At 34.4% G+C, this 18,384-nt stretch overlaps 1 long non-coding RNA gene across 1 annotated transcript; it reads left to right on the top strand.

Moving 5' to 3' along the window:
• The first annotated feature begins 12,533 nt into the window (after nt 1–12,533).
• Nucleotides 12,534–15,146, top strand: LOC107865195. The gene is made up of 3 exons (XR_007053081.1): nt 12,534–12,666; nt 14,908–14,991; nt 15,075–15,146. It is a non-coding gene; the product is annotated as an uncharacterized LOC107865195 (long non-coding RNA).
• The last annotated feature ends 3,238 nt before the right edge of the window (nt 15,147–18,384 follow it).

Here is an 18,384-nt window from a genome sequence, read left to right as displayed (position 1 = left end):
CAGATGAATAATGAAACAGGTGGACAAACCCAGTCCAATGAACAAAAATAATATTATCTCAATACACCCCTCAAGGTGGAGGGGACCAACGGACACCCAACTTGCCCAAAACACTGTGATGAAGAGGACCGATGAGTGATTTTGTAAATAAATCAGCTAATTGAGAGGAATATGGAATAAATGAAAATGAAATAAGCCCATCTAAAAACTTTTGTCGAACGAAATGACAATGAATCTCAACATGCTTTGTTCTCTCGTGGAACATGGGGTTCTTAGCAATATGTATTGCCGCATGACTATCTGAATAGAGAGGCACAGGCAAAGATATTGGAATAGAGAGATCTTGAAAGAGATGAACCAATCATGTGAGCTCGCAATATGCGCCTCATAAAACGATATTTAGCCTCTGTGGAGCTAAGAGAAATAGAGGTTTGCTTCATTGACTTCCAAGAGATTAGAGAACCCCCAAGTGATATATAAAATTCACCAATGAATTTTTTTAAATTTGGACAAGTTTCTCAATTCGAGTCACAAAAGGCAAGCAACTAAAAAAAAAAGACATTAAGAAAAAGGATCAAACCTGATTCCTTCGATAAGTAATAAAGAACACGTAATGCGGCAGTGAGATAAGGTAGACGAGGATCTTGCATGAATTGTCTAAGATGTTGAACAGTGAAGACAAGATTTGGCCTTGTGTGAGTAAAGTAATTAAACTTACCAAGGCGATATCTATATACAGTTGGATTAGGAATAACATTCGCATCACTTAAACTTAGATTTATTGTAGAATTGAGAGGGGATAAATTAGGTGACATATGTGTGACATCAAATTCTTTTAGGAGTTCAACTGTGAACTTTCATTATGAAAGTATGATGTCCTGAGGTTCCCTCAATACCTCCATGCCTAAAAAATGTAAATCTCCCAAATCTTTGATTCTAAACTCCTCATATTGAAATAATTTCAATGTGTGCAACTCTACATCATCATTACCGGCCAAGATAGCGTCATCGACATATACTGCTATTATTGAAATGGATGAGTCAGATGAGTGAATCCTTTAAAATTAAGAGCAGTTGTGAGCCTTGAGTACCATTGCCTAGAGTCTTGACGAAGTCCATAAATAGATTTTTTAAGCTTGCAAACATAAGATGGTGATGATGGAACTGTCCCATCAGGGAACTTCATGTAGGCTTCCTCATGGAGATCTCCATATAAAATGCATTATTAACATTCAATGGATAGATCTCTTAACCTCTTTTGACAGTTGTAGCTTAAAGACATCGAATAGTAGTTATTTTGATAACTAGAGAAAAAGTCTCATTAAAATCAATATTGTTCTTTTGTATGTCTCCCCTGATCACTAACCTAACTTTTAACCTTTCAATGATGCCCCCACTATGTACATTGACTTTGTAAACTCACTCACAAGATAAAGCTTTTTTGTTTCTAGAGGGGGTGGGGGTAGCTGGACCACGTCCCAAGTATTGTTCTATGCAAGAGCATGGAGTTCTTTGTCGATGGCTTCTTTCTAATCCTTATGCAATACAACTTAATTATAATTGATAGGTTCTAAAATATTAGACAAGGAATTCAACATATGTTGATTATTGAAAGATAGATTTGTGATAGAAACAGAGACTAGGTATATATGAGATGAGAAACAAGAAGAGTTAACATTAGCCAGGTACATAGAGTTGCAAATATAATCTTCTAGATGACTAGGAACTTTGTGTTCCCGAGTTAATCTCTTGAGTGAGGAAATATTATCTGAGAGAGAAACAGAAGGATATATCGGATCCATGACAGCAGAATGAACATGAGGTTGTACCTGATTCATAACATTATAAGGAGCAGAAAATTGTACCTGATCCACAGTAGTGGATGCAGGAGGAAAAGTAGAAGTGATACATGATGGAGATGACATTCTTTGATCAGTGTTAACATTATCATCAAAATCATTAACTAGGATTGATGTATGGACTGAAAAGTAGGAGTCATTAGATTTATAAAAAACAAAGGGAAAGACATTTTCATGAAATATAACATCTCTAGAAATGATGATTTTCTAAGTATCAAGAACTAATATTTTATAACCTTTCTTCTCATGTGGATATTGCGAAAAAGCACATGCAGTAGCCTTTGGTGCCAACTTATACCTTTGAGAGGATAGAGTGGAGACAAAAAATAAGTATCCAAAGCATTTGAGATTAGAATAGCTAGGCGTGGTCTTAAAAATGACTTTAAAGGGTGTTTTATTGTTAATAATTTTTAAGGAAATCTATTGATTAGATAAGTTGCATCCAAAAGATATTCACTCCAATGTTGAATGGGCAGATATGACTGGTACAAAAGAGCCCTAGATATTTCTAACAAATGTCTATGTTTTCTTTCCACCACATCATTTTATTGTGGAGTACATATACATGAATTTGATGTTGTATCCCTTTAGAAACAAAATATTTTGACTGTATTGTGTCATTTCCTAACTCAAGAACATTGTCAAATCTTACTACGTTCTCCTTGATTTTAAATTATCTTTCAACTATAGTTAAGAAAGATTTGAGGATTGTAAATGCATTTAATTTATTGCTTAACAAAAAGGTTTATGTTCCTCTACTAAAATCAACCACAATGATAAAAAAGATTTTATACCCATCATATATTGGTTCTTTATATGGTCCCCAACTATCAATATATACGAACTTAAAAGTACCTCTTGTTGAGATGTTACTAGTAGAAAGGGATAGCTTGACTTGCTTACCATAAAACAAATTAGACAAGGAGTATCAAAATTTTGACTAGAAGAAATGAAATAAAAAGGAACATTTCTCATATTACTCAAAGGCATATGCCCCAATCTAAAATGTCATAATTTTTTTTATTTTTTTTTAAAATCAAACAAAGCAAAACATGAACTAGAAGAACAAGAATTAAAATTGAAAATCCTATTATTAGAAACTGAATTGAAACCTAAACTAGGACTTGTGATTTTCTTGATTAGGGCATGTGAAATAAGACCGGACTGGCTTGATTTGAGTATGTTGAGCCCTCCTTTTTATCTACTAATTTTTAGTGGGCGCCTCAGATAAGGCACTAAAACATGAAACAATAAGTAAGAGTAAATAACACACAATTATTGAGTTATTTACACAATTTCTATATAGACAAGAGATTGAACTTGAAATAAGGTATATATAAAACATTGTGTAACATAAGATTTGATAATGCATAAGTTGATTCTAAATGGGTTATTTTGACTTTGCATGAACTAGGAAAACTCACTAGGAGAGATTTCGGTAAAGCTTTAAGATTTAACAAAATTGATTTATTGTGAGTCATATGTTGAGTACCTCCACCATCTAATATCCAAGAATTACTATTAATGTTAACTAGGTATGCATAGAAATTGAAAAACTTAGCCTTACCTGCAAAGCTCATGCTGGTAGAAACTTCAGGAGTATTTTCATCTTGTTTTGCAGTCTTGAGTTGTCGAAGAAGCTTCAACAATTGTCTAGCATTTTTCTGCGTCAAGGATCTGATGTTTGAACCATTACTGTCTACCTATTCCTTAGCAATGTTGAAACTGTTGTTGACTTGAGCAGTTTCTTGATATTTTCTTTACTTTGAGAACTTAAAATCAATAGAAAACCCATGAATTTTGTAGCATTTGTCCATTGTATGACTTGTTTTCTTACAGTAACTATAAATTAAATTATTTTTTTAGAATTAAACCACAATTTTGTGCCTTATAATCATTAAATTTTCTTCCTTCTGATTGGTTAGAGGCAAGAAAAGATGATGAATCACTATGGTAGACTGTTGGAACATGAATTTTTCTTTGTTTTTCATCTTGAATTATGAGCAAATAAGTCTGCCCAATAAAAAGTAAAGGAGAAGACAACAATATATTGCTTCTCACACCTATAAAAGCATCATTCAATCTCATGAAGAACTACAACAATATTTCATCTTGATGTATCAATCGTTCCTTATTCTTAGCACCATACTCACAGGTACATGGACAATAGAAAATATATTTAAGGCATTCAATTTATCCCATAAGCATTTCAGTTTAGTAAAATTAGTTGAAACACTTGTGTTTACCTGAGTGGTTTCATTTAACTATTTTTGAAGTTGAAATAACTTGGCTCCACTTGTCTGACCAAATATTTACTCAAGGTCCTTCCACAGATCCTTTGCACTGCTAGAATATAGCATGCTTCCTGCAATTTTCATCGTGAAGGAGTTGAGTAGCCAAGACAGCACCATGTCATTGCACCTGTTTCAAGCACTATGCATATTGAAATCTGAGGAAGGAGGAACCAATGATCCATCAGCAAATTTCAATTAATTTTTGGCTAAAAGAGATATTATTATTGACCTTCTCCAACCGTCATAATCTTTGCCATAAAAAATAGTAAAAATGAGATTCATCTTCGAAAAATCTGAGGGATGGAGATAGTAAAGGTGACTTTGATCAAATACTTTAATTATAGAAGATTTGACAATTGGAACAACTCCATCGACCAGTGTGGTCTCTACTACTTCATCAAAGAGTTGTGCATTATTGATCATGATAAGAAAATAAAAATTGAATACAAGGTGATTGAAATCAAGAAACGAAGTTGAAAATTGCGACAAGGTGATTGGAATCAACCTTGATCTGATACCATGTAAGAATTGAAAGAAAATTATGGAGAATATAAGCAAATTACCAAAAAGAAAAACAAAAAGAATTCTGAAAAATTTTCTTCTCCTTTTTCTTGAATGGATAATAGCTTTGTATAATGACCTATATATATAAGTAAAGAACTGACTTAAAGACTCCTAAGGTATAAAATAACTAAGAGATACACTTCTAAATAAGGTAGGAAATACTACTTAATAAGGATACAGAAAAGATTTACCTAGGGTATATAAAAGGAAAAAAATAATATGTACAATAGTTTGATGAAGTTGGGACAAAATCAACATATTAAGGCAGACTCAAGTCATGTAGTCTATCATCGAATAATATTGCCCAAGTCATTTACTGATGATACGAGCTAAATGTCTATCATAGCCTTTGATGACATCATGCGACGCCAACTCATGAAGAATTCGATGATGGTCATATTGAGGAGAACAGAGCATGCATGAAGAGACCATTTTGGACATTCCATGAGACAAAGACATATGTAGAAGGTGGATTGGGAGTTTTTCTTGATGCCCAAGAGCTACAAGTGTTGTTGAAATACTAACCACCCCCATGGTTTGGAGCATTGAAGATACGACCATGGAATAGTGTCTTAACACTCCAAGACCACCCCTTTAATAAGGTTTTCTTGGTCATTTTAAGTCCCTCTATGACACTCCATGGGCGCCCATTCATTAAGGGTGTGTAGGTCATTTTACTTTCAATTTGTAATAACTATAAGTAGGTAACTTAGTTCATTTCTCTTCCTTAGTTTATGAATGATAAATATTTAAAACATTGAAAGTTCTTTCTTTGAGAGTGTATCACCTTAGCTGTAGGGCTTGGAAAATCCAAGTATCCCAACCGTAACTAGGGCATCCAAATGTGGTTATCAATTGTGTTGCAATCATTGGGTTGAAACGTTAGTGCTAGAGGAGGTAACGTCCCTCTTGTGACTACGTAGAAGTTAGGTGATTATCGTGTGTAGGTGTTAAGGGTCCTTAGATTTGATATATCTTAGGGTTATTAGGATTTATACCTTCATTTGTCTATCTATCTATCCTTTTAATCTATTACAAATCGTGTGTTTGTGCTTGTCTCCTTGTTTCCTTTTTATGTTGTTTGTTCATCTCGTGAGTGGACTATTTTGTGTTGTGATTGTGGGATTTTTAGTTCCATTTTAGACCTTTTGGTATCATTTGGTATCACAACTAAGGATGGTTTTGCTCTCACAAGACCAATCTTACGCTTGGTTGTTGAAAAATAAAAATAAAAGTAGAAGTTGTTCTTGTGTTCTTGGCCGAGAAGTATTCTTGTTGTTGTTGTCTTGGCCAAAGTTTGAGTCTAGATCTAGGTATTCTTTACTTATTTTGACTGCTCCTTGTGTTAGCTTTCATCTTCACTGTAATGCCCCAAATCTAGCACCCGAAATGCTACACGGTGCTCATGACCCCGAAAGACCACAAGCTAACCCATGACTGATATTTGTACCTGTATACTGCATAAAATACTTTATAATGAGGAAACATGAACTGATAGGTCATAAGGTTCAATACTGAACATAATCTGAATAATATAACATCTGTGTGGGGTAATAGAATACCCAAAACAAAACTGAAAAATACTGAAGTCTGAAACATGATAGTTTAGAAAGCCTCTAACTGACTGAATTGTCTGAGTAAGGAGTTGATGGGACATTTTCCCAACTAACTCCAACTAATAGATTAATTACTAAGATAATGGGGAAATAAGCATGTCCTCGAAAGATGAGGACTCACTTCTAACTTGTCTGTGAATATCTGGAATCTACTGTTACTCTGGAGCTCGTGTCTCTGAACCTATGGTATAAGACACCACAGCGCAAATGCATCTATACTTTAAATGTACTGGTCTGCATGTGAGGTAGGCTGAATGCATGGGGTTTATATGCATGAAAAATAATAATAACTGACTAACTATCATGCGTTTGAGAATACATGCATGAGACATAACAACTGAAACTAATACTATGATAATATGATTACTGAATCTGAATATAATTAATAACATGAGTGACTATATCTGAAAGTCCTAAATTTGATGGAACTATCTGAGTTTCGTTCTGTATCTGAGTCGACTGTATCTGACAGTCCTGAATTCTGAAGAACTATCTGAGTTCTTTTACTGAGATTGATACCGAGACTATGGGAGGTAGCCATCTAACCGACATGCCCCAAATGATGCATTATAGCTGAATTTGGGTCCAATCTATGCGCTGATTGGAAGGGTGTCAATACCGTGCCACTGGTAAGGACAACATGTGAGTGACCCTAATATAATAAGTAACTCTAGTGAGAATGGTGGGAACCCTCATATAGCAGGATACGCCACCTCATCTACCCTCATATAGCAGGCTATGATGTCTCAACCTATGCTGGCTACATTTTTCTGGAACGCAAGGATTGCTTCTAAGAATCACACCCTTTCCCATCCTTGGGTTCACTCAGTGGTAATTTCTACTCCCATTTGAATAGACGCTGAACATAATTTACTGAACTGAACATGGACTGAGTTACTGAATTTCGTTGACTAATGGAATATGACTGATATCTGATAACTGACTAAGTTCATGAGATCATGGAGATTGCCTGAGTCATAAGACTATCTGAAGTTTAAGGATTCATAGCTTGACTGAGAGTATCGTGGAAACATGACATGGCTCTAGGCACACAACTAATATTTTGGGTACAAGTACCCCCAGGACTCAATGGAAGGAAAACTAACCAAGCATAACTTACTTGAACATATGACTAACATTATAATCCATAATACATTTACAGAAGCATTCCATCAAAACATGTGATAGGCATAGCTTGTACATACATGGGGATTTCATGATATCATACTAGTTGGGCATTGTTTCTTCATCTAGGCATTTAATCAAACACATGATAGGCATAGTACGTGTAGACAACATTATACAATAATTAATCATCATGATTCATCTCTAATTTTATCATCTAGGGTTTATTCATAGGTTCACATGAATATATATCTGTACAAATCAATTCCACATAAAATTGATCACCCAACATAGATTTGAATTCAATTGATCATTCTCAATATAAACAAAACAAACCCAACATGAAATTCATAAAGAAATCCATAAACTTAAACTTAAAAAAGAGAGTCTTGGGCTTCGTGGATGGAAGGAGTCCATGAATGAACACTACACATACCTTAGTTCATGATTTCGTGAAGACTGACGAAGGAAATTCTTGATTCTGAATTTTCTATGAAAAGCCCTAGGTTGTTCTTGAGAGGATTTTGAGAGACACTAGTATATTTTGGGTGAAAAGTGGCTGAATCACGTGTTAAAGGGCTTAAATAGGGGTGGGAATTTGACCCTATTAACCCTGGATGAGTCATTTAATTTCAGTAAAAATTTCCCGAAATGAACCCCTGGAGACACGACGCTATCGAGCCATGTCACTGGAATTTAACAATTGGAAAACTGAGGGATGGCGTGATGCGGAGCTATTGCGTTGCCCCTTCTTTTGCGACCTGAAACTTTGACGCGATGCGGTGAAAATCGCGCTAAGACACTGAAAAAGGACAATTCTGAATTTGGGCCCCGGCGCGACGTGCCATAATCGCGAACCCCTACTGGAATTTTCCAAATGCTATTTCCTTTTGTGGCGCAGCGCGCCACTGACTAATATGGCGCTGTTTTACGATGGGAATTAAAATAGTCATAACTTCTAATCCGATTATCATATTTGGGCAAATCTTATGTCGATAAAAAGTTTATTGAATTTCCCACATGACAAAGAGAGAAAATCTTTAAAATTTCTCATGGAATAACCATCATTCGATTTAGAAGCTAATACTAGACATTCTTGAGATGAAATTAGCTAGGAAAAGTACGGGGTATTACATTCACTAACACCTTGAGTCTAGATCCAAGTGAGTTTGAACGATTGTTATTGGTATTGTTGTTGCAGTTTTAAAACCTGAACATTGTTGGTATTGTTGTTGTGAATCCGAAATCTTGAAGGTGTTGGCTTAAGCTTGTGTTGTTGATATTATGTTGTGAGTTATAATCTTGAAAAGGTGTTCTTTGATTCTTGGAGGTTCACGTGAGGTTTGGTTTTCAAACTTCATTTAAGGTTCTTGTTGTTCTAGATAAATTTTCATGTCTAGTTGCAAGAAGACTCTTCAATAGTGTTGTTTTGATTCAAAAACCAAGTGGAATGAAGTGAAGTCTTTGTTAGTCTTGAAAAACATCCCAAAGACCTACCAAAAGGGAAGGGGGACAAAAAGATATACCAAAAGACTAGTTTCCAAAAGAGAGAAAGACCACTTTCCTAGGTGTACAAAAGAGGAAAAGTCTACCAACCCTCCAAAAAGATGTCTTGCCTAAAAGGTGTAAGACAAGTCAAACCTTTTTGAAAAAGGAAAAGAGCCCTAATCTTATTGTTTTCTTCTCCTAGGGCGGCCATACCACTTCAAGAACCGAAATTCAAACCAAAATTTCAAAGTTGAGAAAAATAAGAACCTTTCAAAAACCGCAACCAATCCTAGACTGCCACATTACCAAATTCCGTACAATACTAAAAATTTTAGCTCAAAATTTTGGATTCTTAGTTTCTTATTGTTGATTCTTAGTTTTGTTTGTTGACTCTAATAACTAATTGACAAGCTAGTACTCCTCCGCTAGATTGTAAGTTAGTTTTGTGTTCATTCATTTATGTTTAACGTTTGTTGTGTACATTTTATCTTTTGAAATCATTGTTAGTTCTTGGATCAAGTATGACAAAATTTGGTTGAGTTTCAAACCAAAATCTATTTCGAACGAGAGTAGACTCACCCCTCAACTCATCACAAACTACAAACCGACTTATAATACTTATGAAACCAAGTGTGAGACGATCAAAGTGTGTGAGAGTGTAGTGAGGATATTGTTGAACTAATTGTTGGTGTTTGTTGCTTTGTTTGTTGTTGTCTTTTCTTTTACATACCATGGTTTCCAATATTTCAATGCCAATTTTGATCGCTCAATGACCATTGTGATAGCTTCAATGCCAATTGTGGAGATATCAAACGACACATTGAAAAGATACGCCAATTGATACCAAAAAATTTTCCATAAAATTCAATTCCTCTTGTCTATACACTTGTGATGAAAACTTCCCAAAGAAAGAAGTGGACTGTTCGGACACACGTCGAGGTAAAGGTCGTAGCTCATGTGAGTTACAAGGTAAAAATGCTATTCCCTATACTTCTACGAACTTAAAATGTTATGATATGTCTAGCATTATCCAAATGGATGTAGTTGCAGGTTTTCCTAGGGTATAGGTGCTTGAGTCTTCCTTTTGTAATACTCTTTGTATTGTTAGGTTGCATGAGGACCAAACTCTTGTTGTAAGTATGCAAGCACTAGTTGATCCTTTAGATGTCGAAATTAATTTTTCTCGTGAGAATAATTTATGTCCATCTAATGCTAGCACTTATAACTTGACTAAGGTTCCATTACCAAGTGACAAGAGTATTCATACACTAGTTGACCCTTGTGAAAGCCAAGGTGAGTCAACGTTGATATGTAAGTTGCCAACAACTGGTGATGGTGTGCAAAATGATCAATCGGGTGACGATGATCTTGATTTGCTTGAATGTTTAGAAAACTCGAGTTGTGATTGTCCTTGTGAAAACGGTTTTAATTATGGTCCCTTAGCTTTCCGTGATGGTTATATATGTGAGGACTACTCTAGTGAAAGAGAAGGTGGTGTGTGTTTAGAAATTCCATCGACTTCTTCTCTATTATTTCTTATGTTGGGCACTCTCCTAGTAGAGATTTTGAAACTAGTAGTAAGTGAATGCATAAGAATCCTATATTTGAAGATGACTTGTGGAACAACTTTCTCAACCCTTTTTTTGCTTATGACATTTCCAACGGTGATAAAGAGGGTATGCTTAACTTTGAAGATGGAACCCTAGGGGAGAGTGAGACTGGCCAAGACCTAAGTCCTTGGTTACGTCTTTCATTTAACCCTGGTAACTTCTTGGGGTGTAAAGGATAGATAGCTGTTGGTCGGTTCACTTGTTTGAGTGACATTGCTATATGTGTTGCGTGGACTTTACTTTCAATTAAGGCACCCCCCCTTGATGGTGATTCCCTTCGCCAACTCCTTTGTAATATTTTTACTAAGTTTCTCGTGAGTAAAACAAAGGATATGTAGTTATATCTCAAGTGTGTACCACCTTGGCATGATGATGTTGTTTGTTATACTAACCCTAACCCTCATGCCATGAGGATTTTATGCTTGTTTGTCCTTTCTTTGTTCTTGCAAGGTGTAGAGTCGAGGTTGAATCCTTTTTAAGAAGGGGAGGATGATATGAGCCAAATGACCATCATAGCCTTCGATGACATCATCGAGACCAACTCATGAAGAATTTGATGGTGGTCAAATTGAGGAGAAGAGAGCATGCATGGAGAGACCATTTTGGACGGGAGCTTATCTTGATGCCCGAGATCTAAAAGTGTTGTTGAAATACCAACCACCTCTATGGTTTGGAGCATTGAAGAGACGACCATGGACTAGTGTCTTAACACTCCAATACCGCCTCTTCAATAAGGTTGTCTTGGTCATTTTAAGTCCCTCCATGACACTCTATAGGCGCCCATTCATTAAGGGTGTGTAGGTCACTTTACTTTTAATTTGTAATAACTATAAGTAGGTAACTTAGTTCATTTCTCTTCCTTAGTTTATGAATGATGAATATTTGAAACATTGAAAGTTCTCTCTTTGAGAGTGTATCACCTTAGTTGTAGGTCTTGAAAATCCAAGTATCCTAACCGTAACTAGGGCATCCAAGTGTGGATATCACTTGTGTTGCAATCGTTGGCTTGAAACATTGGTGCTAGAGGAGGTAACATCCCTCTTGTGTCAACGTAGGAGTTAGGTGATTATCGTGTGTAGGTGTTAAGGGTCCTTAGATTAGATATATCTTAGGGTTCTTAGGATTTATCCCTTCATTTGTCTATCTATCTATCCTTTTAATATATTGCAAATCGTGTGTTTGTGCTTGTCTCTTTGTTTCCGTTTTGTGTTGTTTGTTCATCTCATGAGTGGACTATTTTGTGTTGTGATTGTGGGCTATTTTGTGCCATTGTTGGACATTTGGTATCAACTGTAGTAGGCAAATAATGAAACGAATGGACAAATCCAATCCAATGAGCAATATACAGTATTATCTCAACAAGAACACTAGGCTCAGCTGTAAAAATGATAAAGGTTGAACCCATTTGATTTAAATCTCGGATTCACCTTTGCTTCCAAAGACATTTAACAATGAAATACTTTTTAATAATGAAGATCCTTGTCCAAGTAATTATTCCATGTAGATATAGCTTAAAAGGTTGTGTATTCTTTCTTTCTAAGAAAAATAAATTAAAAATGAAAAGCTTATAAGTTTCCAATGCTTGTGTTACCATAAGGTCCTAAATCCAACTCCAATTTGGCAGACAATCCTAACTATGAACTATCAAAACTGACTGCGATCAGTTACTAATTATAGATGAGACAAACAGCAAGTCTTAATGAGTCCATTCGTAGTTAAAAAGGAATAAGGTGAGAAGACAGGAAAGAATTACATAAAAACGATCATAAAATAGAAAAAGAAGTATAGAAGAAAGGCTTGAGGAATATGTCTTTTATTTTACTCATACATACAAGCCGTTTGGGAGCAGCTGAGCGTTGTCCTACCAGCTTGCCTCCCAAGGGCTACTTTTGTCATTACACAGTACATTATATTAGTCATATATACAACATTGTACCCGCATTAGTTTCTAAACTAAATTACTCATATATACAAGATTATACATGTGTTAGTTTCTGAAGATGCTCTCAAATCAGAACATAAAATTCTTCTCTCTTTCAATTTGATTGCTGAAAAAAGGCCGTTTCAATTTACTGATCTTCTTGATTGTTGAGATCCTTCTTCTCCTTAGGTGTGTTCATAGTTGTTACTTTTAGTCTGCTTTGTGATTTGTTTTGTACAGGGCTAAACTATTGTTGTAATTTTGCCTTTCAATTTTTTTCCTCAATCTTGTAATAATCTTCACTTTTTTCTTGTATGTTCTTTCGATTGGTTTGACGATTTGTAATGTTTAGTATTTTTACTTTCAGTTTTTTCTTCGTCTGAGCGTTTTCCTTCGATTTTGAGATTTGTTTGATTTGAACACTTTATGGTGGGAAGATTAAGCCACTTGTCGGTTTGTAAGAACTGTAAATTCGAAATCTAGTCAAATATTAATTTGTATGAAAAATTTGGAGTTTAGTGGAAGTAATAGCTGAAACAAGGTGCGAAAATAATGCAGGAAAGGTGATTGTCGAAATGCTTAATTTGCTTCCTAATTTACAGAAAGCTTTTTCTTTACTTTCTGATGCTCAAACCAATTCCATCCCTCAAGGTAATTCTTGATAATTTATTTTATTTTTTTGCTCAATTTATGTTTTGCTGACTTTTTTTCGAATTGTCTAGAAGTGGGGTTCTAGCAAAAGTTGGAATTTATGGAGTTTATGTATCACCTGCAAGTGGATTTGTAGCATAAGTTGGAACTTTCTTGAATTTGAGTGGAACTTATGGATTTTTCAAGCTTTATCCTTTTGCTTATCTGTGCTGAATTTGCATTTGTGTGTCTTTGTTTGAATTATCTGCAATGGATTTCATGAATTTTATCCTTTTGTTTATTTTTGCTGACTTTTGTTCTAGCAAAAGTTGGAACGTTTGTGGAATTAATGGACTACCCATTTCCATTTTTGAGGTCACGGGTTCAAGCGGGGAAACAACATCTTACAGAAATGCAAGGTGCGTACAATAGGCCCTTGTGGTCCAGATTTTCCGAGGACCCGTGCATAGCGGGAGTTTTAGTGCATTGGGTTGCCCCCCTTGTGGTCCAGACTTTCCGGGGACCCGTGCATAGTGGGAGTTTTAGTGCATTGGGTTGCCCTTTTAGTTATTTTAGTGGCTTGTACCCTGTACTATGATGTTAACATTTGAGAGACTCTTTTGCATCACACGTAAGTGGGTTTATAGCAAAAGTTGGGAACTTTCTTGAATTTGAGAGATACTTCCCATTTCCATTTTTTGAGTTATTATTTAACATTAAAAATTCTAAATTCTTTAGTCCTTCGCTTGAGCAATAGCACTAATATAGCCTATTTTTTTATCTACAATGGGACACTCACAACCATAATACAAATAAACCTAACATGATAGGTACAGAGCACTATCTTTAGGCGTATCCTCAGTGTTTCATGCTTTGAACAGACAAGGTTGCATGAGAATAATTCCATCTCACCTAATAATATGTTGAAGCAAAATCAAGTCTTCTAAAGAAACACACACCCTGATAAATTTTACAGTCATATTTTCATATTTCTCATGTTCCTCCTTAATCCGAAAAATTGAGGTATGGGGAAGACACAATGTACGTAGACCTTAGAGGTAGAGAGGTTGTTTTTGATAGACCTACTCAAGAAAAAATTGTCCATAGTAATGCAGAAAAAAAAGTAAAAAAAGTAAAGAAAGTACAAGAGATATCAGATATTAACAAGACAACAGATAGTAACTGGATAGTAACTATAACTAAATAGAATGATAGTCGACGTACTACGACTTCTTTTTTAAATCATTTGTGTTACTTCATTTTTATAATTATGGATAATATTACAATGAGGATCACCATATGTAATTTTCTTCACTGCTTGAGCAAATGAGCAAATGTTATATGGTCATGGCATGGTCCTACGACTCCTTATATTTATATTAAAAGATGTGCTCATAAAAATATATATATTGTTCACAATGTAGATGCCAACAAATAAAAAATCTGCAGCACCAGTTTACTCCTCTCAAAAAAGAAAGTACCGCTCAGCAGAATGAGCTTCTAAAATCAAACTCATGTGAGCGAGATATAGACAATTGTCACAGGAAAGAAAAGAGTTCCTTCTATTGCAGCGACGCTCAAAAAATCTTAAATCAGTTAGCCCATGTCTCTTGACTGTATCCACCAACGAAGCATTACATTCTTAGATAGGTATTGAAAGAAATAGAGAGACGGTTTTAACAATACGAGAACCCCTTTTTTGTTGTGGAAAAAGGTTCGATACCTTTAAATATTATGATGTTTATGATTTTGCTTGCATATTCACTGTTAATGTTAAGTGTACTTTTCATCTTACCACAGCTGATATATGTCATGGTAACAACCCAGTGACATCCTCTGGCAAAGGAAAGAATATAACTAACCACTTCTCTGCATTTGAAATTGGTTCGTTTCTTCCCTTTAAAATATTATTTCAAATTTTATTTACAAAAGATATATCTCATATTAACTAAATAAATATTTATTAGGTTCAACGTCAACCATCTTCACTGAACAGCTTGATGTTCGCTTACCTAGACAAATAGCTCCGACAATACAAGACATGTCTTCTATTACCAAAAAAGGTTAGACACACCCAAAGGTGTAACATAAGTATTATATTGCCCTTACTTTGATTTGCACGTATATTTTCTATTTTAAATATGATTTTACTTCTATATCAGGTGATCTATTCTGTGCAAACAATCTAGCAGCGACATCTGGCTGTGATAAAGAAAGGAATGTAGTTGGCAACTTCACCATATTTGAAACTAGTTCATACTCGCTGAAATGTTCTTCCAACCTTATTTTGGAAACAATACATATCATATTGACTGAACTGATTACTCATTAGGTTCAACCTCAAATGCCTCCACTAGACGACATGATCCAGCAATATTATCTGTCACCAAAAAAGGTTTATCTTCCTTTGATATTTTGCTGGCATTTGCAATCATTCTATGGCAATCATGTGATTAATTACTGCACTTGATACACCCAGGTTGTATATTAAAAATAGTGGGTTGTTGGAATTTTAAACAGCTACCCAATAATCCAAGCATTTTGAAAGTTGTACAAAACTGTAAATACTGTCGAGCAAAAAGATTTGAATATGAACCACCAGAATTTTGTTGTAGCACTGGTTCAGTTAGGCTTACATCACATGAAATGCCAAATGAATTGTTGAATCTTTACTTAGGCAATACTGAAGAATCTGAACATTTTTGTACTTATGTTAGACTCTATAATAATATGTTTGCATTCACTTCACTTGGAGTGAAATGTGATAAGAGTACTAACCAAAAGAAATCATGGTATTTATATATTCAAAGTACAAGGACAAATGTATCATTTTATAAACGACCTAATTTCATCAAATGAACAACCAAGAAATCTACAAATATATTTTTCGATGATGATAACATAGAGATATTGAATTGAATGGCTTCATCGACTATACTTAAACAAACAATTGTTGAGAAGTTAATGGACATTTTAAGAAAAAATCCTTATTGTATTTTCCTGAAATCTCTATTACATATCCTTGAATTATCAAATTTTTATATCGCATTGAGTTCTGGAGCTGGTTTAGATCAGCGTGTATATAATCTTCCAAGTGTATCTAAAGTAGCAGCGTTATGGCTAGACGAAGAAACAAATAATAACAATTTTGCACCACATATTCGCATTAATACTGATAGTAACAAGAGTCAATTAGTTAATTATTATTATGGTTGTTATGATCCTTTGCAATATCTTATTTTATTTTGATATGGTCAAAATGAATAGCATTGTGGTATTCAAAAAGTTAATACTCTCCAAAAATAAATTGCCAAAAAGAAAGAAAGCTTACTATGAAAATGAACTCCTTCCAAGTGTTTATCCAATATGTGTTTAGTTGATAGACTACTTAATATGGAAGCTGATGTTCTACAAAAAGGGTAAGAAAAGCAAAATATTATTTCTTGTTGTGAATACTATTGTTACATACTGCAGATACGAGACGATAATGAAAATGAACTTTTGCATACAGGTAGATTATTTCAACAATACTCAGTTGATTAATTCATAGAAGTCGAAACTCAAAGGTTAGATTTTGCATCCTTTAATCAAGATTTATTTAGAATTGATATGCTACAAGGACTTCTCGATATCTTAAGACTTGGTGAAAGAGAAGCTTCTAAGATGGGAAAAAAAAGATATCTCCCTGTAATTTTTATAGGTGGTCCGAGAGATATGCATCATCGTTATAGGAATGCTATTGCATTAGTTCAACATTTTGGAAAACCTGATATATTTCTTAATATGACATGTAATCCCTCTTGGTCAGAAATAAAAGAACATTTGTTGTCAACAGATGAAGCTCAAAATAGGCCTGATTTAATTAGTCGCGTGTTCAAAGCAAAAGTAGAAGAAATGAAGACTCATATACTAAAATGAAATATTTTTGGAAAAGCTCCAGCTATTATGTACACTATAGAATTTCAAAAATGATGTTTTCCCCATGCTTATTTTCTTATTATACTTGTTGATAATTATAAATTACTAACACTTGAAGCATATGACAAATTTATTTGTGCTGAGCTACCCGATCCTAATGTAAATCCGTACTTATATACGCTTGTTATTAAACGTATGATGCATGACCCTTGTGGTCATTTGAATCCTCCAAATTCATGTATGAAAAAAAAGGAAAGTGCAAATTTAAATACCCTAAAAACTTTCCTAATAAAACAACAAAAGGGAACAATTCATACCCAATTTATAGAAGACGAAATACAGGTAAACCTGTAAAAGTCAGGAAACAATATCTGAATAATTCATGGGTTGTTCCTTACAATTCTTATCTACTATGCAAATATAATTGTCATATAAATGTCGAAGTTTGCTCTGATATTAAAGTCATCAAATATATATACAAATACATCTGTAAAGGACATGATAAAATTTTATTTCATGTGCACGAGAATAATACAAATATTAAAGTAGGTGAGATAAAAGAATATCAATCTGCTAGATGGGTTTCACCGCCAGAAGCTATGTGGCGTTTATTCGCTTTTGTTATTAGTGAAATGACTCCTAGTGTTTATCACCTACAATTACATCTTGATTGTCAACAATTTGTCTCTTTCAATAAAACCGATGATATTAATAGTATAGTAAAAAATCCTATGATTAACAAAACAATGTTGACAGAATTTTCTTGATGAACGCAACAAATAAAAATGCTAAAGAACTTAATTTATTGTACAAAGATTTTCCACAACACTTTGTATGGCCATCTAGCTATAAAATATGGACCAAACAAATACGTGGTAAAGTTATTGGTCGCGTTATAACGTCTCATCCAACGTAAGGAGAAAGATATTATCTTTAGATTATTACTAATGAATGTAAAAGCACTAAAATCATATGATGACCTTCTTACAGTAAATGGTGTGCGTTGTAAGACATTCAGAGAATCTACGGAAAAAAAGGCTTGTTACATTGTGATAATAACTTGATTGAATATATGTTGGAGGTTGCCTGTTATCAGATGCCTCATAGTTTGCGACGTTTATTTGCTACGATATTTGTATATTGTAACCCTGACAATCCAAATAAATAATGGGAACAATTTAAAGAATCAATGTCCAAAGACTTTAAACACTTACAAAATTTTACAAAAAGAGATATCCACTTTGCTATTTTAAAACATATCAATGATATATTACATTCTATGGGACGTGATATTAATGAGTTCAACCTTGTTCCATAAATTATTACATCTTCAAGACTAACAAACAAAGAAAAAGAATT

This window comes from Capsicum annuum, chromosome 3 (genome assembly GCF_002878395.1).
Source record: "Capsicum annuum cultivar UCD-10X-F1 chromosome 3, UCD10Xv1.1, whole genome shotgun sequence".
Taxonomy (NCBI): Eukaryota; Viridiplantae; Streptophyta; class Magnoliopsida; order Solanales; family Solanaceae; genus Capsicum; species Capsicum annuum.
The sequence above is the reverse complement of the archived record's forward strand: the minus strand, read 5'-3'. Positions and strand labels throughout refer to the sequence as shown.